This window comes from Amphiura filiformis, unplaced genomic scaffold (genome assembly GCF_039555335.1).
Source record: "Amphiura filiformis unplaced genomic scaffold, Afil_fr2py scaffold_38, whole genome shotgun sequence".
Taxonomy (NCBI): domain Eukaryota; kingdom Metazoa; phylum Echinodermata; class Ophiuroidea; order Amphilepidida; family Amphiuridae; genus Amphiura; species Amphiura filiformis.
Window position 1 is genome coordinate 617,510 of NW_027305502.1, and position 24,695 is coordinate 642,204.

At 36.3% G+C, this 24,695-nt stretch overlaps 1 protein-coding gene across 2 annotated transcripts in view; it reads left to right on the forward strand.

Moving 5' to 3' along the window:
• Positions 1 to 24,695, forward strand: part of LOC140144065 (heterogeneous nuclear ribonucleoprotein K-like) — a 202,442-nt gene that overhangs the window by 14,658 nt on the left and 163,089 nt on the right. For both annotated transcript variants that reach the window (XM_072165900.1, XM_072165901.1), the window contains exon 2: positions 18,256 to 18,316. The gene's annotated coding sequence lies outside the window, so the exon portion shown is untranslated. The remainder of the gene's footprint in view (positions 1 to 18,255; positions 18,317 to 24,695) is intronic.

Below are 24,695 nucleotides of genomic sequence, written 5' to 3' on the forward strand. Positions count from 1 at the left end.
TTGTGTGTCAGATGCGGAGGTGTAAAATGCTGTTCACTGCACATGATTTTTTGGACAACGCAGAACTAAATAGTCATACAACCGTGTTCCCCAAGCCAAAGAATTGAAATTGAGGAGAATTATGAAAAGTAATGAATCTTTTTATGGTTTCAAAAACATGTAAGTTCATCTTCAGCTTCTGACAGTTACTCACCTGCCATAGGGTAGCAATCCATATGATCAGTAGTTACAACTGCTGGCTTTGACTATTGAACAATACAGGTGGGTTACACAATTACACATAGCTCTTCTACAGATGTTCAGGAGTGCTGTGTTTTAAATTGTAGTATTTGGATTGTATTTTATTGTCCAGCTGGCCTCTAATTTGCATATATATTTGCATTATTAATCAGCCTATTTTCATAATGCTAATTAATTATTCTGCTAGATTTTTTGTAATACATTAAAAAGATATATTTACAAATGCTTTGACTAAGTTTAAAGGCAAAAAGTATGGAAAATAAAAGTACCTTGAACATTGATTTTCAGCAAAATACTGGCCAGATTTACTTATTACTGAGGCTTTTCAGTCATTTTAGCTCATTAACTATATTAATTGATAAAAACAAGAAGCTATAATGAAAATTTAAATTGATATTATGAAAACCGTATGTCCGATTTGCTTCAAACAAAAGGCATATTGATCAGTGTACTTTGCCCTGTAGATTCAATTTGAAGTAGAATCTAAAAAACATGTTCTGAACATTTCCTGATTTCCAGTAAATGCCTATAATTCCACCTTAAGATCATACCTTCCATAGGGGGTGTATGGATTTCAACTGGAATAGCCTAATTCAGAGTCTGTTTAAACCTCTGAATTAAAACTTATTAAAAGTAAAAATTCCTTTAAAAAGGAAAAAGAAGTGAGAGTTATAATAGACTTATAAAGCCAGGGTAACAAGATTTAGCCTGGATGTTTTGCTCCACAGAGGAATGCCTTATCATGGGAAATGCCTTTTCAGTGATATATAAATGAATTTTACTACTCAAAAGGTGTTAGTACAAGTTCAGGGCTTATTCCAAATTCCACATTGATTAGGGTTAGGGGTTTCTTCATGCTATAACATGTCACAGCCTTTTTGCTTTTACATTTTTTAGCAACTAGACATTCTGATTTGCTTGATTGAAGTAAGATAAATATCCAAAAAAGTCCTATTAAAGTTGAGTAATCTTGAAATTGGTGAAATATTAAAAACAATCAAAAATATATCAAATTAATTGGGGAAAATGACTATTTATACAGTAGCGTGTCTGTGAGAACATAACCAAAAGCTAACAGATTTGATAGCTTGGATTGTATTTGAAGCAATTCATTAATATATCCCGCAAGAAAGAGGTTTTTTTTTTCCTCACTTTGTTCAGATGAATAATTTCTACATGTTTAGAAGTGCACCGGGGGCATGGATTCAATATGATTGAGTTTGGTTAAAGATTTTTGTGAAGCTGCTGCTAGCAAACAAACATGTTGTTTCCTGTACGGAATCAATGGGTCTCATTAAATGGCTGTTTTGGGCTTTAAACAGGTAGTTGATTGCTTAGGTTTATATGAATATGGAGATATTTTAAAAATATGTTTATGACATCAAAATACGCAGAACAAAATTCATCATCAATTGACTACTTTATCTGGTGTTTTTTAACCCTAACCAAACCCTTTTTGGCAAGGGGGAAGGAAAGAAGGAAGGAAGAAGAAAAGAAGAAGAGAAAATTCTTTTTGTCGGGTGCAATTTTGATTCCCACTGACTATTTTAACGGGCTCATTTCATCATAACAGATCAACACTCGTGGTACTCGTAATTAACATGTTTCGAGAGAAAAGTCTCTAGAGATGTAAATTTTGTCATAAAATAAAGTCACTCCGTGCCGAATGAGGTATCAAAAGATGCAGAACAAAGTTCTCCATCTATTGATTGCTTAATTTGGTAATTTAGGTTTAGTGTCTGTAAGATTTTGATTTTGTTTTAAGTGTACAGATACTTTTTATTTAGGTGCAGTATATTTGAAGAATCTAGTTTTTTTAATAGGTAGTTTTACATAGATGCCTCTCAAAAAACCCTGAGTGCATTCACACAATAGGATGTCCAACTGAAGCCTCTCAAGGTTCCGAAGCCTTAGAGGTTTGGCCTCCTACATGTATATGAACGCAACTTTTGTGTAAATGGGTTTTCTATCGAAATATCCAAACCTGACAGGAAGCATGTATGCTTGCTGACTGGAATGTCTCAAGTGTCATTTTCGGAAGCTTAAATCTCATATCACCTGGTCCTGGACCTGGTGCATTTGCATAGCTTGAGTTTGCCTGGACTAAAGCCTCTGAGGTTAGAATCCTTTGAGAATTGGCCTTGTCATTGGACACAACTTACATGGGGTTTTCTGACTAGAATATCTTATCATATTCAGAAGCTTTTAGCTCATATCACATGGTCCTTTCTCTGGGTTTTTTTTGCGTAGCTTGAGTTTGCCTGGACTAAAGCCTCAGAGGTTAGAATCCTTTGAGAATGGCCTTATTATTGGACACAACTTACATGGGGTTTTCTGACTAGAATGTTTATCTCATATCACCTGGTCCTGGACCTGGTGCATTTGCATAGCTTGAGTTTACCTGGACTAAAGCCTCAGAGGTTAGAATCCTTGGAGAATGGCCTTATTATTGGACACAACTTACATGGGGTTTTCTGACTAGAATGTTTATCTCATATCACCTGGTCCTGGACCTGGTGCATTTGCATAGCTTGAGTTTACCTGGACTAAAGCCTCTGAGGTTAGAATCCTTGGAGAATTGGCCTTGTCATTGGACACAACTTACATGGGGTTTTCTGACTAGAATATCTTGTCATATTCAGAAGCTTTTAGCTCCGATCACATGGTCCTTCCTCATGAGTTTTTTTGCATAGCTTGAACCTGCCTCTGAGGTTTAAATGAAATTTGGCCTCATGTATGGAGACAACTTACATGGGGTTTTCTGACTAGAATGTGCCATCATTTTCGAAAGCATTAACTCCTATCACATGGTCCTTCCTCTGGATCAGGCTTCCTCAAATAGATTTGTTGAAGCGCCACATGAAATTAAAAAAACCCTGCAAAGCGCCAGTCAATGGCTGCGAATTTGCGGGGGGAGTCAGAGGGGGGTTTCCCCCCTGTGAAGCTATCGATTTTTAAAAAATTTGAGGTGCAAATGATGTCATTTGGTGCAAGAATTTGTACTATTTTAGCCTGTCTTTACAAGGATAACATGGGAATCGCATTGTTTATTTATTTTTTTAAATATCTAAACGGCGCCATGCCCACTCAGGAAGCCATGGCGCGCCATGTGTGGCCAAGCAAGCCGCTATTTGCGGAGCCCTGCTCTGGATGTTACATAGCGCTAACTATAGCCTCTGAGGTTAGAATCCTTTGAGATTTGGATTTTATGTATGGACATAACTTACGTGGGTCTTTCTTACTATAAGTACTCCAAATTTTCTGAAGCATTTAGCTCCTATCACCTGGTCCTAGACCTGGTGCATCTGCATAGCTTGAGTTTGCTCCGACTAAAACCTCAGAGGTTAGAATCCTTTGAAATTGGCCTTATTATTGGACACAACTTATGTGGGGTTTTCTGACTAGAATGTCATATTTGGAAGCTTTTAGCTCATAGCACATGGTCCGTCCTCTGGCTGTTTTTGCATAGCTTGAGCCTGTCCGACTGAAGCCTCTGAGGTTAGAATCCTTTGAGATTATCAGATGTGGCCGCCATATATGGACACAACTTTATTACATGGGTTTTTCTTACTAGAAGTACTCTTATAATTTTCGGAAGCATTTAAGACCTATCACGTGGTCCTTCCTCTGGGTGTGTTTGCATTGCGCCAACTGAAGCCTCTGAGGTTAGAATCATTTGAGATGTGGCCTCGTGTGTGGACACAACAAACATGGGTTTTTCTTACTAGAAGTACTCGTAATTTTCGGAAGCATTTAAGACCTATCACATGGTCCTTCCTCTGGGTGTGTTTGCATAGCGCGAACTGATGGGGTTTCTTACTAGAAGTGCTTATAAATTTGGAAGCTTTCAGCTCTTATAACTTTATCGTTCCTCTAAGGTGAGCTCACGTATGGCTTAAGCCTTGAACTGAAGCCTCTGAGGTTAGATTCCTTTGAGATTTGGACTTCTGTGTGGATGCGTCTTATGTGCATACGGTTTTTCTCGTTTGAAATAGGAAGTCCAAACCGTGCAGGAAGCATGCTTACTACAGTAGAATTGCTTCTTATTTTCGGAAGCTATTAGCTCTTATCACCTGGGTCCCTGCGCACTTTGGGTTGACCACATGACCTTGTAGTTCCATTAGTTATCATATATTACTGTATTTTAAACCACAATTCTATTCATTCATTGGAGTAGCATTGGAAATAAATATATTAAATATTAAATAAAATTTATTAAATAAATATCAACAATTTTTGGTGCACCCTGTAAATCTTCAATGTGATTACACAGATTTTTATTTGAAGGGTGAGACTGATGATGCTTCACTTTGTTTATGAACATTCCTGGGCACATTGAAGCACAATGTACAAAATCCTACGTGAGATATTTGTTTGTTTGAGAAAAACACATCTGAAAATTCAGATTTACATTGCTGCTTACATGTATGCACTAATTGACCATTAATTGGGAAATTATGCTAAAATGAAAGGCATGAATGTAAAAATGGTATGATACCCACAACACTAATTGACCATTAATTGGGAAATTATGCTAAAATGAAAGGCATGAATGTAAAAATGGTGTGATACCCACAACATGTTGAAAACCAGTTTTTTAATCATTTTGACCATGTAACGTAAAAAACACCACCATATCTGATCTGAAAGAAGAATTGGATTTAAATCATGTGCACACTATTTTTGAACAAAACAAAACGTGGCACATTTTCCGCTGTCTATTACATCTCTCTCGTCTACAAGCTTATTACTTTCATCAAATAAAAGCTTACAGTGTTTGTTTTTACTGAAACAGACACATTACCTTGAATTTGTCAATTCTATTCAAGTAATCCCAGTTTATCAAATCTTTATCAGAAACCGTGAGCGTAACAGCGAGCGTAATTTTATTCCGACTTAAGCAAAGAGAAAATAACCTGCCAAGATAGTAATAAATTGCATGGATCATTTACATCATATAATTGTATGCCATCAAATCATAATGGATTAATGTCACATTACAACATGAAGAGGCTTGTTTTTTGACTTGTGCATGCACCATTATCATTCATCATTGGGGCTATTCTAGTTGAAATCCATACACCACCTGTGGAAGACATGACCTTAATCTCTCATACAGTGGGTGTAGATATCAAATGGAGTTCCACCCATTCAGTTAACCCTATTTAAAATTCACACACCCTGTGTGAGAGATTAGATTAGATGTCTTCCATAGGGGTGTATGGATTTCAACTGGACTAACCCATTAACACTGGGATCAGATCCGCTTATTTCATCATCGATGCATACAAGGGGCTATTCCGGTTGAAATTCATATACCCCCTATGGAAGATTGTTTGTTTGTTCACTCAGGTTGGTCCGTGAGGGACACATGCTAATCCATGGACTGTTCCAAGCTCATACAATAAAAATGCACATAAGCCGGGATAGCCAGTGTAGGCTAATAAGATGCATGCTAGCCCAGATAGCTTTGTTAAACAAAGCAAGAAATGGAAGAAAATAGCAAGGAAAAGGAGAAAGGAGAGAAGGCCACTCCCAACACAAATGTACAATTTTACTCTTAGCCCTTGAGAAAGGAAATTGGAATTCCAATCTCAAGCCCCGATGCAAAGGCTCGTATGTGACCTTAATACTAGTATTCCATCCAGGGAGTGTGAATTTTAAATTGAGTTTCTTAAAAGGGCATTTCGTGATCCACAGCCTCATCCCCCCACTTTTCTCAAAAAAAGTTGAGATTTTTATATCACTGGAAACCTCTGGCTACATACATAATGTTTATGTACAAAATATTTCTTGCCGATTAATTCGTTTAGCAAAGATATCGTGAAATTTGAATTACAACGCATTGTCTATGGAGCAGTGTAATACACATAATCATGCATAACTCGCGAACGCAAAATCGGAATCAACTGAAATTTTGGGAATAGGTTTTTTTTGTGGATATCTAATGAAAAATGACATAAATAGAGGATGCTAGGATCACAAAATACTCCTTTAAATGGGCGATTCCATTTGAGGGTGATGAAATTCAAGTGGAATAGCCCAATGCAGAAACTTTTTAACAATTCATGTAACAACATACCGATACAAAACCTGTGATGTGCTTTGGGATTAAGCACCAAACCCACAAGAAACCTTACGATGACACGCCACGTTGGTTTTCTCATCGGGTGGAAATAATAGATCATCTTGGTTACCGTGGTTACTGTAACTCTATCATTAACATAATTTGATGAAAGCCTGTTGTGGTGCTACATCTTCAATTGCAATAGCAACCTTGGCTGTTGAATAGAATTTGATTGCAGGCCATGGATGGCCAAACAACTTTCAAAAGATAGTGTGTTTGAGGACCAAATGCACAGGTCTTGTTTTGGTATAATTAGGTACAGTGTCTAATTTGGTCCTATAACAATGTTATCCTCAGAAAATCAAGTGTATGTTGCTATCTTCAGAAGATAGCAGTATGTTTGTTATAGTGCTTCTGTGTTTCTTTGAGGCAGAGAGAGCAATATTTTGTGGTGCATAAGGTACTGATGGCTCTTGCATATTGCTTTTGTTATTTATGTTTATGAAAAACAATAATACTAACTAGGAAATGTTAATTATTATGCTTCACAAAATTGATTGCATCATCAGGGTATGATATAAATACCCAACTGGGCACTGATAGTACTAGAACCAAATTATATGTAGAGCCTTAGTACACATTTCACAGTTGTTCAACAGCTCAAAGGCCAACTACCATTGAACTGCTGGATCGGATCTGGCCTGCAGGTTGGCTATTGAGAATTCCTGGTCTTCGGAAAACTGTGTTTTCAATTTTTTTGGCATATAGTAGTCCAACGCACACACTCCCCTCTTACTCACAATACACAGACTTCTTACTCTTTCCCCCATCCCTCTCTCTGTCATAAAAGTGTTTTCGTCATATGTTTGCAGTTTCATAGTTATTTTTAGAATGTAGGAAGAAAGTTGAAACAATTTAACGGCCAGGAAAAATGGGTTATTGAAGTGTACTTGTGCCTGAGATATGCCTATCAAAGTAATGAAGAGTAATGAAGTGAGCTTCGAAGAACTGGAACGTGGGCACCAAGCTTAAGGCCCTGCAGCAATGCAAGACGTTTCATCAGAAACAAAATATCCATTAAAACATACAGCAATTTTTGTAGTGTTCAATTTTCACTCTTTGGTGATTGTTTACCAAATAGTATTTTAAATTTTGTTCATTTTAAACCCAAAAATGGAAATTTGAATATAATAATATTAATAAAAAATGCTGACTTTCGCCAATGGAGTGAACTTTGAAAGTACTAAGAATTCCAGAATGCTGACAAGGTGTTAAAACATCCATGTTAAGGAAGAAATATACTGTATCAATTGAGTAAGTGTTGAAGGATTTAAGGTGAATGTTCTGATAATGTACCGATTTTACAATATATTGTACTGTAATGGGCTATTCCAGTTACAATCAATATACCCCCTGTGGAAGACATGACCTTAATCTCTCACACAGGGAGTGTATATTTCAAATGGAGGCACCCTTTTAGGTAACCTTAATTGAAATTCACACTCCCTGTGTGGACGATTAAGGTCATGTCTTGCATAGGGGACGTAAAGATTTCACCTGGAATAGCCCGATAATTAGAGGTTCCGAGAAACACTCCATGGTGTTTTGTGAACAGGATGCCAGCTAAGTTGGCACTTCCTTGCATGGGTAGTAGAAATAGTAGGCAAGGTTTTGAGGATATATTATTCGGCTTTCTGCTTGTTTAATTTTGGTTTATAGCTTAGCTGATGTTTCTTGTGCTCCAGTTTCCAAATAAGTAATGAAAACAGTATTTGATGGCCCATGAAGCAAAATAATAATGTTGTACCATTAACCTGCTGATCTTAAAAGTACAAATAAATTTATCGTGTCTGTGACAACTTGCGGGCATTTTAAATATTTCATGTAATAGATGATGAGCAATATCAGCTCTGTTTGAATTCATAGTAAAGGAAGTTTCATAATGTAATGTTGAAAAGTGGATCAGAGCCTGAGAAGAAAAAACAGTTTCACTAGTTACAGGGAAAATACAACTGTTTGTGATGTGTTCAATTCCAAATCTTCTTCTTGAGTTAAAATTTGTTTTCAGGTTTCTTCTGATGCCAATAATCTATCATCAGAAAATTCTGAAATTAGGGACATTAGATTGTATTGTTTAAGTGCTAGAAACCACATCTCAAAATGTATCGCAAATTTTGAAGACATCGTTGGAACTGATCGCAAGTCATATGATGATGTGATTTTGAAAAAATGTGAAAATCTTAGTACTAGTATCCTACACATGTAGCATTGAAAATGTTGTAAGCTGCTATATTCAGATGACCAGGTGTATGCTGCTATCTTCAGGAGATAGCAATGCTTCTGTAATAGTGATTCTGTGTTTCTTTGAAGCAGTGAGATCAGTATTTTGCAGACTGATTCAAGTGTATGCTGCTATCTTCAGAAGATAGCAGTAAGATTCTACAGTGCTTCTGTGTTTCTTTGAGACAGTGAGATCAATATTCTGGTGACTGATTCAAGTGTATGCTGCTATCTTCCGAAGATAGCAGCAGTGTTCGATTTTCATCTATTTTTTTGTGTAGCAAAAATTGCTACTCACTTTCAGATTTGAGTAGCAATTCCAAAATTTTGAGTAGCAGTTTGTTTTCACCATATTTTATCGATTTTTTGTATTTTCTTATCTTCTCACAGATTACTCAATCCCAGTACTCAATGCTTAAAAAAATGTTATGCAACTGCAGTGTTGCAGACCGAATGTGGTTCAAAATTCGGCACCTAAACTTCTTAAGCTGATTATTGTGTGCCCTTTCTAAACGCAAATTTTCCTTCAGTAATCAAGAGAAGTCCTACATTTTTGAGTAGAGGAAACTCGCTAATTTATTAGCTGAAGCATTAAAATAATGTGAGGAATCTATGAAATCCTAAAAATCTTGTATAATTTTGGAAGATTGTCACCAAGGACACATGATATTTCCATCTCACCACTGAACTATACACCATATAAACAGTGCTACTTCTATGACGTCCATAAAATTAATATGCACGCTTTTAGTTATCTGGTAATACATGGAAGTTTGTAACACAACACGAAATTTGCATACAAGGGAGGATACTGTATTTAGTTTAATGGCGTAAACATCACGATTTAGGGACTTTTGAGTCATATTTTTGTGGATTATTTTCTTGGAAATAGAATTTATGGAACATTTTTGACTTCGACAAATGGCAACTTGCAAATGATGGTATATTAGCGTGGTTCACGATCGCAAGTACAGGCATTTTTCCCCAATTTTTTGGGATTGCATTTTTTGCTACTGGTCTGTGTAGTTGAGTAGCAGTTTTTAAAAAATGACTCGCATTTTGCGATGCGAATCCAGGTAAATCGAACACTGGATAGCAGTGCTTCTGCTATAGTGATTCTGTGTTTCCTTTAAGCAGTGAGGTTAGTATTTTGCAGACAGATTCAAGTGTATGCTACTATTCTCAGAAGATCAAGTGTATGCTGCTATCTTCAGAAGATAACAGTATTGATAATATAGCCTATAGTGCTTCTGTGTTTCTTTGAGACAATGACATCAGTATTCTGCAGACTGATTCAAGTGTATACTGTTATCCTCAGAAAATCAAGTGTATGTTGCTATCTTCTGAAGATAGCAGTGTTTCTTTCTGTAATAGTATGTATGTGTTTTGAGGCAGTGAGATCAGTATTTGCAAACTGGTGCAAACAAGTGTATGATGCTATCTTCAGAAGATCAAGTTTACATGCTGCTATCTTCAGAAGATTAGCAGTATATCTGCTACAGTGCTTCTGTGTTTCTTTGAGGCAGAGAGATCAATATTTTGTGGACTGAGTCATGTGTATGATGCTATCCTCAGAAGATCAAGTATATACTGCTATCTTCAGAAGATAGCCGTGCTTCTGTTTCAGTGGTTCTGTTTCTTTGAGACAGTGAGATCAGTATTTTGCAGAGTAATTCAAGAGTATGTTGCTATCCTCAGAAGATAAAGTATATGCTGCTATCTTCAGAAGATAGCAATGCTTTGGCTGTAGTGCTTCTTTGAGGCAGTGAGATCAGTATTTTGAAGCCTGATTCAAGTGTTTGCTGCTATCTTCAGAAGATCAAGTGTATGCTGCTATCTTCAGAAGATAGCAGCTGATGCTATAGTACATCTGTGTTTCTTTGAGATAGTGAGATCATTATTTTGTGGACTGATTCAAGTTTATGCTGCTATCTTCAGAAGATCAAGTAATGTGCTATCTTCAGAAGATAACAGTGCTTCTGTTAGTGCTTTTGTGCTGCTTAAGGTGGCTGTGTACTCTCAGACATGCATGTAGTAAAAGTGCAATAACTTTGTAATTATTCGCGCAAGACATACAAAAGTATACATTTTTATAAAGGCAAGACATCAATAAATCTTAATATAAATACAGATTTGGGGTAAAAACAACAATTATGAAGAAAATCACAAAAAGTGAGTTTTTGGCAATATTTGTTAGGTACATCATAACAAAAAACACTCTTTCCAAAATATTTTATTTTGTTTTTAGCTCAATCTTGAGGCTCCATTCCAAAAACGGTTTTTTATTTTTTGATATTGGTCTTAGTTTTAGAGATATTTACCATATAAGGCATCAAATTGAACTTTTTAAAATTCACAAACGCCTATTTGCACAAAATGATGCCTAAAATTGGAAATAGACCAAAATATAAAAGATGAGAAACCGTTTCTTGAGTCGATCATGCTTTTTACGATGATCATATTTGCTTACCTATAGATGCTGTATTTATTGAGTTATCGTGTACCTAAATCGTCATTTTACCGAGAAAATGAACATTGAAATAATGGCCGTTGAAGTTTAAGGTGGTCACATTTTGCCCTTTCATCGAATCTCACGGGAGAATGCGGCAGTTTTCGTGTTTCTACCTTATATTACGTGAACATCGGGTAAATCCACAGCCCGTTGAGAAGTTTGAGCGAAATCCATTCATAACTTGATATTCAAATCGAGGAGAGAACTTGAAAAAACCCACATTTTATTAGCTAAAACGGAGCCATTTGACCACTTGAGCCCAAAGGATGCGCCACGCATGCAGATAAGCGTCACAGCGTATCGTAAGCGTATCTGTCTTGTTAACAAATTGCGCGATACGCAGCGCGATGCGTTGTTGCGCGCGTGTACCTCGCTGATACAACAAAGATTTTCTCTCTTTTAAAATTGCAAACACGAATGAAATAGTGAAATAAAATCCATAAAATACCGCAGTTGGAGTTTATAAATCTGGATTTTCTTTCCTTGTATTTATAAAAAACATAACAAAGTAACAAATATCAAAAAATCTCAAATTTTGCGAAAGAAACAACGTCTTGAGTACACAGCCGCGTTAAAGGCAATGAGATCAGTATTTTGCAGACTGGTTCAAGTGTATGCTACTATTTACAGAAGTCAGAAGATCAAGTGTATGCTGCTACCTTTAGAAGATAGCAGAGTTACCAAGCACAACTTAAGTTAAGTGATTTGCACTCGAATTAGCTAAATATTAGAAATACAAGCAAAATACAGGTGTATGTATTTGCTTCTGAAATTACTGCTAATCCAAAGCACAGGCACTCTCTACAACTGTAAGAACATTTTTATGCTGTTTGCTACATAATATCTAAAATTTAAGTGATGAGTATTTACCCATGTTTTCTCAACTAAGTGAATGCTATTATCAGAAAATCGGTCCTCTTGCCACATTTGTTTTTCACCCTTTTTGTCTGCTTCTTCTTTACCAGTATGGATTTTGAAAATTCCTTTAGAAAATTGTGCTTCTTCCCCCATGCTAAATTGTTCAAGTTTATACTTCAATACAACAATTTTCAAAATAATTCCCACTGCTGATTGTAAGACATGCATTTTGACGGAATGTTGTTATCAGACATTTTAAATTTGCACATTCTACCATCTTCTGTACAAAGTGACTCTGAACATTTGCCAATTTGCAAAGGGCTTTACCCAAAAATACAGTCATTTTTAAATTTGAAGAATCTTGTTTCCCTTGATAATGGGCTATTCCTGTTGAAATCCATACACCCCCTATGGAAGACATGACCTTAAACTGCCACACAGGGGGTGTATATTTCAAATGGAGTCGCTCATTCAAGTAACTCCATATGAAATTTACACTCCATGTGTGGAAGATTAAGGTCTTGTCTTCCACAGGAGGTGTATGAATTTCAACTGGAATAACTCAGTATTGTTTGGATACAAGATATGGATACTATCAACTTTAATAGGCCTAAAAAATATGTTTGATTGGCATAACAAAAAAGAATTTAGGGTAAGTAGGGATTTTTTTTTTTTACTTTTAAAGCTTGAAATTGCGTTTGATAAAGGCCTTGGAACTTTTTTTTTTCTAAATTAGATTAAATTTTTTTACTTTTTTAAACTTTTTATTATTTTTAGTCAGGGTCGGGCCTATGGTTGGTCGGGTTGGCGCCAATCAAACAACTTTTATAAGGCCTAAATATAACATCTTCATGTAGCGGATGATGGCCCTGCACATCATTATTTCCTCTAAAGAGTTTTTCTGTTTCTTTTTTTTTAAATATACTGCTCTATTGTTCAAAGTCATTGAATAAGTATATGGAATCCAAGCTGTTTAATTGTAGACACTACTAGTAATTTTTGAACATTTCATATTTTCCCTTAATTACTCAAGTTAATTTATAAAGACATTTTTCCATGCAAGATGTTGTAAAAAAAATCAGTAACCTTAATTTAAGTAAAATGTTTATATTGCCCATTCTTTTTTCTCCTAATGACTGCATCAAGTAATGTAACAAACAAATAACGGTATATTGAAATATCTTTTAAGGTCATTTAAATACAACTTACTGGATATAGTAGCTTTTACTAAATATCCTTGTAACATTGTACATGAATACCTACACATACAGTCAAGCCCTGTTTGAAGAGCACTAATTTGATGATCAATATAGGCTTTTTGCTCATTATTTGTGCATTAATGACCACATTTGTCATCTCGGCAATGGCTCCATTCATGGGCATGCAATTAGTTCTAACGTATTCATGAGATAAAATGCATGTGATCAATCGTTTTAGAAAAAGTAACCCACTTAAAATTTATGATTATGGTCTTGCTTTTGAAATTTTGCTAGCTTACGACAAGCCTAATTTTGTTTTAGTTGATTCGATGTATTGTAGTCTCGGCATTTGTTGACGTCATTCCAATGCATAAAATATGTCCCGAGTTAATTATGGGTGGATGCCAAACATTGGGATATTCCAGTTGAAATACATACACCCCCTGTGGAAGATGTGACCTTAATCTCCTACACAAGGGGTGTATATTTCAAATGGAATCACCCTTTCAGGTAGACTATATTGTAGTCCCATTTGAAATTCACACTCCCTGTGTGGAAGATGAAAGTTATGTCTTCCATAGGGGGTGTATGGATTTCAACTGGAATAACCCATTTTGGAGCAGAAGACACTGAATGGGTGACCCCATTTGAAAAATGACACTCCCTGTGTGGAAGATGAAAGTTATATCTTCCATAGAGGGTGTATGGATTTCAACTGGAATAACCCATTTTGGAGCAGACGACACTGAAAGGGTGGTCCAATTTGAAATTCACACTCCCTGCGTGAGATATTAAGGTTATGTCTTCCATAAGGGGTGTATGGATTTCAACTGGAATAGCCCATTTAGGGAAACAAAAAATCAACAGGTGTATCGCTGAAAGCACTTTCAGAAATTAAATTAAGTTGCTGAGGCACAAAGTGGTATCGCATCACAGTTTTGTAACACCAGAATGAAATAGCGAGATGTTTATCATGTACAGGCTTCGATGTTAATTTTGTGTTCGTATGGAGATGCCAGTCTTCAGAACATTTCCTGATTTCAGGACATTTTGATCAGATGATCCTGTTCAGAAGTGGAGGCAAAGGTACATTGGACATGTTCAGGAATTTTCAGTCATGTTTATGAATTTTTCAGGATTTATTACAACAATGACTGACATCTCTACTTCGCATTTTTTTCTAAATAGACAAATAAATGTCAATAAAAAATAAGATAAATTAATATTAGCTGATTGATTTTAAACGAAAATATAGTTATGTTGTATCGACATCTGGTCTCCTATGTTACATGTTAGAACAAAAAAGAAATGGTGTATACTTCATGTTTATGTAATATGTATTCCTCTCTCTTTTGACTTGCAATAGACTTTAAAGACTTCTTGCAGCAAGGAAAAAAGCAATCAATAAAGTCCTCAATCGACATATCGTGTACAAATTGAATCTTGCTTTAATGGTAAGACATGTGTCAAATGGTTTAGATTGTTTTACAGCAAGCCGTCCACCAATCCTGATGTGACACTTAAAAGCTGCGGACCAATGAAGCACTTTGATGCAAATGATCTAAAAGCCATGCATTATGTACTATATATCCATCAGGCTTTTTGACAATGCAGGAGACGTCAGACTCTCTCTCCCTACTAAAAGATTAAACACACTTCACTGACTCGCTACCTCGCGGCATGCCAGCGCAGGTTGCCATCGACCAATCATGGACTGACAAGTTGAATCCACAAGCCAGTTGTAAAATGTATTATGAGAAAGAAAAGAAATGAAAATGATTTTTTGATATTGTTCAGGTATTGCAAGCTCAATTGAGCAGCAAGCTTCCATGGCAACCAGCGGAGGAGAATGAGTAAAAGAATGCAAAGAGCTAGCGAGTGAGAGAGAGAAATGATAATATTCTATTTTATGCGCACTAATGAGAACTTTATTACTCCCAAGGAAAGAAGATGTTTTTCCATGCAGAAAATGCAACGTAACAAAATTAGGAAAAAAAGGAGAAAATAAAACAGAAAGGATGGTAGCAGCCCAATAATAAAGCTGAATCTTTTGAAAGAAAACAGCTAAGCGTGTAGAAGTCGTGATGTTGTGTATTATTGACTTTTCTTAATGGATCTGGGCTACCTCACCAGAATTGCTGGTATATAGCAAAACTGTGGAATCAAGATGACATTGCTGCGCTGTAGTGTGGTTTTAAATTATAGCCAGTAGCTTCTAGATGAATTTGACCCTGTTATGGATACTGTTAATGCTTCCTCTCTATACCTATTCAAGAGACTTAAAAAATCCTGATAACGTCACATTGAATCGGTGAATCTATAAAGCATGGTCTGCCCTTGAAGTAAAAAAACTATAATAGTCAGATGAAGTCCATTACAGTAATGATGGGGAAAAATAATAATAATTACAGTGGGACCTCATCAAATGAAATTTTTATGAGCGAACTGTCTGTTGTATGCGAACCTTGGATAATTGCCTATTGGTTCCAAAAACGCAGATAAAGAGTTTGTATTCCCTGGCGTACAGTGTGTGGATTGCGGATACGGCCCGAGACTTGTGCTTTATGACATGAGATAAGAACATGTTGAGCGTAGTGTAGAGAATAATGTTCATATATGGTAATAAAAAAAGCCAATCTTGTGGGGATTTAGGAATAGTTGATTTAGCCTTGATATTATCTATAATATTGTTTACAGCACGCAATAAAAGCAAATAATAGGAAATTTAATTCTGATTTTTGATGTTGTCTGTGAAGCTTTTTGGTTCTATCGTGACTGAATGTTAACAAAGTCAGTCTTGTATCAGACAGATATGTTTGTTATCATAATTTGATTCATATTGGGCTATTCCATTTGAAATCTACACTACCCCTGGAAATATCTTCCACAGGAGGAGTAGGAATTTCAAAGGGAATGAACACATGCTAGGCAGCTCTATTTGAAACTCATACACCCTCTGTAGAAGATTCAGTTTGAATCTTTCTCAGAGGGTGTATATGAAATTTAAATGGAGCTGCCTAATATGTTCATTCCATTTGAAATTCACACTCCCCCTATGGAAGATATTTCCAGAATTTTCCAGAAATCCCAGTATGCACAACAAAACAGTGTACAAGTTTCTTTCATTTCAGAAAAAGGGGAGTTTTCATGACGGTAATTTAATTTTAGTTATTAAAATAATATTTAACTGAATAAGAATGATAACAAACGATAGGAATTTTTTTTTTACTATCATCTACCGTGTGATAGACAACAGGCAGGTCCAATATTTTAACGTAGTGGATACCGGGTGCGATGGCATCCACTACTCAAAATATTGGACCTGCCTGTCATCTATCACACAGTAGAGGATAGTAAAAACAAATATTCCTATCATTATTATTCTCTAAAAGTACAGTAATTGCTTCATGTTTAACAAGTGTGAAATTAAAGTACAAAAGATCACATTATACTAGACACAAAATTCCAGTGTGCAAATTCAATTCTATTATGTTTGCATGCTTGAAAGCAAGAAAAAAATATCGACCCAGAGTTTGTGTACTTTTTGTGTGCATACCTTCATTGCAACCCAGAATTTATCAGTCTATTAAAGCGGGCCCCTATCTTGATGTATTCTCTGTCCAGGCAATAGGCCAGTCTGTTGACCTAGAATTATGAATAAATAAAATGCAAACATTTGTTCCTCGAGGTTGTGGTGTCGACGAAATGAAAAAGCCAACCAATGTACACATCAACGGACTGATTGGAATGGAGTGTGTAACTGTCATCGGAAATGACCACGAGGCACTCGCTATCTATTATATCATGAGCTGCCTGTGTGTGTGTGTGTGAAAAAATGATGACTTGAAGTAGGGCGCTTTTAAATTATCTCTAGCTAGGCTAGCTAGCTTGCTGTTTCCAAAATAATACGCACTGAATTTTTGATAGTTTAAGAAAATACAAAAGAAGATACCATTTTGTAATAGTACAGGAAATCAACCCATGAAAGTTTAATTTCAATATAAATTTAGAAAAAAGGGAAATATATATTTTTGCATAAAAACATCAAAGTAATATTTAAAGACTTTGCACAAGTCTAAGCATTCAAAATCTTGAGCACAGGCTTAAAATATTACATTTATTTTTAATCTTATGTTTTAGCTCTTGTTTTTGGTTCAAATTTAAAGAGAAAAGGAAACCTATATTAAATACCAGAAGTTTGAATACACCCCTGTGGTAAATTTGTGACTATTTTTGCATTTTTCTCACAAATTAATAACACACTGGTAACAAAAGTTATGTATATTATTGGGGCAAGGAATCCAATTATTACACTGAAATTTCAGTGAATCAAGTCACACTGTTCAGTAAATATGATAGGAAATGAGGTACATCCTAGTGGTACCTCATTTTCTATCACAAGTATTGAATTGCTTGTCTTGGGTCACTGAAATTCCAGTGTAGTAATTGAATTCCTTGCCCCTATAATATACATAACTTTTGGTACCATGGTGTTATTAGTTTTTGAGAAAAATGCAAAAATAGTCACAAATTTATTGAGGGGTTAGTACCCCCTTAAATTAAATCCATAGTCTTGTATGTTGTAATGTAAATCTTTGAGCTTAACTTTTTGAAGTGGAGGAGACACTAAATTGGATTGCATACCTGGGGGACATCAATCCTGGGGGGACATGAAGATGTAACCCCCCTCCCCACACACACACATTTTGTCAAAATTACCCATTTTTTTCTTCTTCTCAGCCACTTTTTCGACAATTCAGGCCAAATGCCCCCAACTTTTCACGATGGATTGACGCACTGATAATATTGTCATATTTGAATACATATGAAGTCTTACAAAAGGACAGTCTGTTCAAATTTCGCATATCAACCAGCACAAACGTGACATATTTTGATCAATCTCCGTTTCAACTCCATAGATTTGGAGTCTTTGGAGACTCAGGCTTTTTATTTATATGGTGTAATACATCACCGACTGACAGCAAGTCTATTCAAATGTATCATGTCTCCCTTCACAAATATATATTTTCATATTTTGATCAATTTCCATTTTAAAATCCATGGGACATTTTGTTTCTCTTTCCTTTCTTTGCACATAGATTTCCCGTAGGAGCCTGGACACAGTGTTTGTTTGAACCCGTTTTATCCCAACTATACCTGGTAAGTAGAACATGTATACTACACGAGTATGATGTTGTAACAAGTTTTTGTATAGATCTCTAGCTAAGTAGGCTTGCAACAGTGTGAAGTCATAAATTATGCTTGCATAGCTGGTTAGGGATTCTATGAGAAAGTACAAACTGTCGACATTTCAAGTAGCATCAATTTTTAACGCAACTTTCTGAGTTGCGAAGCGAATAAAATGGGTCAGAAATTGGAGCTTTGACGTTACTAGTAGCTTGATAACTTTCTTGTAATGGTGACTTACCGCCTAAGCTGCTCAAATACTCAGGGATGGTATTGGAATAAAGGGATTTTTTTTCGCAGAGTAAGCTAGGTGTAAGGTAGGAAAGTCCTGTATCAATTGTGGCACACCACCACTTGGGAGAGTCTGTGAGACAAGTTGTGACTTTGAGATTAAGGTAGGTTTCCACACCACCAGTGCATAAACCAGTGTGATTTCCCTATACGGCAGACTGCATATATGTGACACAATCTGGTCCATGAAGGCTTAAATATGGAGGAAACAAATAATAAAATACATAAGGAAATAGAAATCACAGAACTTCAGAACCAAGTATGCAAGACCTTTTGTGTTTTCAGTGTATGATAGCCTAATGTTTGTATAATGTAATAACTATAAAATGACTCCTTTCGCCTCCATGGAGCAGATCGTGTCACATATGTTCAGGGGTGGTGTTTTGCCTAAAGTATGTACATGTATGGTATGTAACTTTTCACCCAAACTGAGTGAGGGCAAGGCTTGTAAATTTTTAGACAATAAACGATAGGAATTTTTGTTTTTACTATCCTCTACCATGTAATAGACGACAGGCAGATCCAATATTTTAAGTAGTGGATGGCGGCACTAGTCTACGCATACAAAGCGATACATACGCGCACCTCTACAAGCGTGTTACGCATTATCAACACTCGTGATGACGTGGGGTCATCTACGGCCTGATAGTCGCCACCCGTAACGATGCGATTGTCCAATCAGATTATGTGTCTACTAACTAGACCACTCCCACTGACTAAGAATAAATAATGACCTTTGGGTACAGAACAGCTGGTTTTTGTACCCGGGTATCACAAATTTCGAGCAGGACTTTATTTTCTGGGTATTACTTCCAAGTTCCAGTCTTAATGTAACTTGTGTTTCTATGGCTAGTGAAAACCCAACAGGTTATCCTGCAGATAGATTTTTTCTAAAACTTTTGTCTGATCCATTTCCCATGGACTTTACAAGGTTGGCACACCATTTCATGTCATCAGGGGGTAAGGGGTGTAGCAATCAGTGTGTGAAAATGGGTTCTTTTTGAGAAAGAATGAGAAACATCCTCATTTAGGGGTCTTCAAACGCTGATTTTCAAGAAAAAAAGGTGTTGTTTTCAAGCTATTTGAACACCTGTTTTAGGGACTCTAATTTTGTGTGAAATTGCACATCCTTGTTACGTTTTTTTTCCTTTTGATGAAAAGACCAAAACTTGATTAAGGGGTATTTTAGTGGTTGGTCTTGCAGGTTTACACTATTATGGTTGAGTGATCCTCCTCCCAGACATGTCATACTTGGTCAAGGGGAGAAATTGTATAGAATCAATCACTCTAGTAAAAACATTGCAATTGGTACATGGTTCAGCCTATATGCGTTAACTTACTGTTTTATTCGCTAGTGGTGTGAGTAGTTTCTTGCAGGTCTAACAGCAGTGTGATATTATAGAAACTTGTCATTTTGGGAGATGCTTACTTGAGTTCTCTTTCAAATGGAACACAGAATATGCGTTGGGCTATTCCAGTTGAAATCCATACTCCGCTATCGAAGACATGACTTCAGAGATATCACTTTTCAGGTTTTAGCCTGAATTCAGATTTTTGCAAGTCCAAATTCACACATTTATTGATTTGTTTTCAGCCCGTTTTGGGGCTTTTTGGTCTGCATTCACATGCTTTTTCAGGTTTTTCTCACCAGTTTCAGGTTTTTTGAGTGAAACTGAGTGGCATTTCTATGACCGTAATCTTGCAGATTTCAAGTGGAGTCACCCATTCAGGTAACCCAATTTGAAATTCACACTCCCTCTGTGGAAGATTAGGGTCATGTCAACCATAGGGGGTATATGGATTTCAACTTGGATAGCCTATTCATCTATGTAGGTGATAACTTATGCATAAATACAGGCCTAGATTTCAAATTGAGCAAAATGATAAGCTCTTGCAGCATCAAGATGGGTGCCATTTCCCTTGCTCTGAAGCTTACATAATATATGTGGACACCATTTTCCACACATGGATGTATCTAGTTATGAATCATTTTATTTTCCCCCTTTTGTATATATGCAGAACATACACCAACTAAAACTAGCGCATGAAGTAACTGATATTTATAGGAAAAAATCAGCATGTTAAAAATGTCTTGCATAGGGTGTGTCCTGTCATGTCAAATATCGTTAAACATTCTTTAGTAATCTTTCTTTTGCAATACAATTGATTGAAATAAAATATATCTTACGTAACTATCTGTAAGACTACTCCATTAGAAGAACATAATTTGTGACAAGGTGAGTTTTGCAACATGAAACTTGAATTTGAACTGCTTTTAAGGCAAAAAAGTGCATCAAAGAACTGGCGAAGATGTTAGAAATCCAATGCGCAATGTGTGTTTTAAATTTCCTCTCTATTTTCCCCCACGACTTATCAGGGATGCAATTTTGTTGCAGCTGAGTAAATTTTGATTATCAGCACAGAATTTTGCTAACTACCAACATGTTGTTTACAAAAATTTTTACACAAATCAGTGTTGATTCTCGAAAAACAAATTTAGGACAATCATTGCAAGAAATGATTCCCTGATTTTCATCAAAATTGCATCCCTAAAATTAATAAATAAAATTAAATAAAATTAATTAATAAAATTGCTTATATTCAGTCAAAATAAGCTTGAGATGCTCAAAACTTTCAAACCTTACATTCTTATAAATATAACGAAATATTTGCACTAATATGTTCCAGATACGGTGACACCTTGTGACGTCACACTGGACAAATTCCATCCACTGTCAGGGGGTTTGTGGGTGTGCATGTAATGGTGCAAATAAACCTGTAATCATCCAGCAATGATTTGCTAAGAATTGAACAGGGCACCTGTCTCATCAAATCACTCTTAATACCACAAAAGTGACAAGAGGTGTTATCGAAGTTTGAACAGATGATAATTGAAAGTGTTATTCACACAGTTCTAAAGTTTGTTCGGCTTATATAAGGCAGAAATTATTCGGCTTTTGTTACTGCGTGTGTCAATAAAGTCCCAACTCATGCTCGCGTAAATTCACATAAGCGTGCGCCAGTCCCACATTACGCAATGCACAACTAGCGTAAGCATTGCGCCCAACTGGGTGCATGTGATTCTATATCAATACACGGTGTTATGAGTCTTATTTTTTCCGCCTTATATAAACTGAAAGCAAATGCTTTTAAAACATACTTTTACCCTAACATTTTTGTTTTAAAAAATGAAAGAAAAAAAATGAGCAAGGTGGAAAAATTAATTTGGCCAATTTCTCTGAGACAAATATGCACTGCCAAACGAACGCACACAGCAGCTTTGAGACATTTGCTTTTGCATCCCAGATATTGGTCTAAGAAGAAAAGGAAGTTATTTTACAGTCTGGTTTACACCACCGTGACATGTCGGGTTATCAATCTATCAGCCGTGAATTGATCGTTTGATACTGCAGAGTGAGGTGTTGAGATATTAACACCATGCAGTGGAGTGTTCGTGTAAACATCCTGCCATCCCTATTGAGCTATTCCAGTTGAAATTCATACACCCCCTGTGGAAGACATGACCTTAATTTTCTACACAGGGAGTGTGAATTTCAAATGGGGTTACCTGATAACATATTGTCTATGGAGTAGTGTAATACACATAATCGTGCATAACTCGCAAACGCTAAATCGGAATCAACTGAAATTTTGGGAATACATTTTTTTTCGTGGATATCTACTGAAAAATGTCACAAAAAGAGGATGCTATGATCACAAAATACTCCTTTAAAACATACTTTTACCGTGACATTTTTGTTTTAAAAAATCAAAGAAAAAAAATGAGTGAGGTGGAAAAATTAATTTGGCCAATTTCTTAGAGATAAATGTGCACTGTAAGACGAGCACACACAGCAGCTTTGAGACATTTGCTTTTGCATCCCAGATATTGGTCTAAGAAGAAAAGGAAGTTATTTTACAGTCTGGTTTGTACCACCATGACATGTCGGGTTATCAATCTATCAGCCGTGAATTGATCGTTTGATACTGCAGAGTGAGGTGTTGAGATATTAACACCATGCAGTGGAGTGTTTGTGTAAACATCCTGCCATCCCTATTGAGCTATTCCAGTTGAAATTCATACACCACCTGTGGAAGACATGACCTTAATTTTCTACACAGGGAGTGTCAATTTCAAATGTAATTACCTGATATGGGTGACTCCATAATGAAATCTACACCCCCTGTGTGTGAGATTAAGGTTATATCTTCCATAGGGGGGGTGTATGGATTTCCACAGCAATACCGTAGACTCAAAGTGATGAGGATGACATCGTAGAGGGAAGTCAGAGTGAATATCGCAATTAAAAAAGTGAGCGTGGCGAAACCAATGGCTACTAAAAGCACTTGGTTTTTAATATTTAATCTATTTGGCTTGTCAGCGTTTTGTTCTGCCTACGGATCGCGGTGAGGTATTGTTTTCAGCGAAACCAAATTAAAATTGCATTTTTCATGCGTCGTAAATCCACATTCAGGAGTTGACTCGTTTCCAAGTACCTGGAAATAAAGATTCTTCTCGTATAGTAAATAGAAAATGTGTTCCAGTTTACTGCATTCATTGTATGCATTATGCATGTATACATTCTATTTGATTAAAAAGGGAGGCCGTTTTAACCTAATTGTTGGAGTGAACATGATGAAGTACGATTATCTTAAGTTTCCTTTTGCGACTATAATGCATACATTTATTGTATTAGTGTACAGGTACACAAGCCTTTTCTTTCTTTGAGTAAATTCTATCGAATGATCAGAAGTACATCATAACCTTCATTGTTGCAGATAACAAAAATATATAAATCAGGCCAAAATCAAGTTTCCAATAAAAGTGTTAACCATGGAAGGGAAAGAAGGAAGGAAGGAAGGAAGAGAGAAGATGAACAAAGAAATTGTTTGTTTCTGTTGGGATTCAAACCCGAGACCCCTCACATGTCAAGCACTTGATCAGCTTCCGGTAGCCGCAAGTGTTTCACTGGCCTAGCCAAAAAAACTGTGCATATATGACTTGGGGTGATTGCATCATTGCATCACACAGGATGCATGTATGCATGTTTTCTTAAATGCACAACTTTTTACTATGAAAGCACAGAAGTCCGGAAAGCAATTCCTGTCACACGCAAATCATCGTGAGGGCACGTCAGTACACAGAAAGTTGTTACCATGCTTGTTTCCACATGGTACATATTTTCACACCTTTACCCGGCATTTGCCGGGTAACAGATTAATAAAAAAGCAAACTGAAACAGCATCACCCGGCACATTTCCACAGATGGTATACCCTATGATGCGGAAAACGGTGCTCTGAGGAAACACACAGATAGAGACTTACGTTATTACTGAGACTAGTCATGAAGTGTTTATCCTAGGAATCAAACTTAAAATCAAAGTGAAATGGGCCCTACAAATATCCGGATGATTTTCAAGTCAATGCGTAAAGCTACGAAATATGAACCAAGACTAGTACAAATCTTATGTTTTGCACGATCTGAATTAAATTTTAAAACAAAAATCCGCAAGATGATGTAATTGAGCGGAAAGAAGATGTCGTAATTTTAATTTGCAGTATCGTAATATAACTTAAAAAAGGAGATGCTGTGGCGTTAGTATAAGATGGCCCTAGATCTGCAATGGCTGCCCTTTAAACATTTGACAATTTCTGCTTTCTATTCTTGCTATATTGTATCTGGCAGCTATTGCAGATGGGTATTCATCAAACCCTCGGATGTGATGCACAACCTTAGTCCTGCATCGTTGAAACAAGTTATGAGAGAGACTGGCCAGTAATTAAGATTGATTTGCACTCTGATCTAGCCTCGCAATTTACCGCCGTTGATTTGCTATCTTTTTTTTACTAATATTACCTGGGTTTTGCGATATAAAAGCCTGATCAAAAGTGTCTTCCTGGTAAGGCTGGCATTTTCGGTCGGGTAAACGGGTACCCGCCCGAGATTACATTACCCGGGTAGGAAATACCCTCCCGGCACCAAATTTAAAAATTTTTTTTTTTTTTTTTTTTTTTTTTAAGTTTTTATTTTTTCGGTTTTGTAGTGTCCCTGGACCTAGA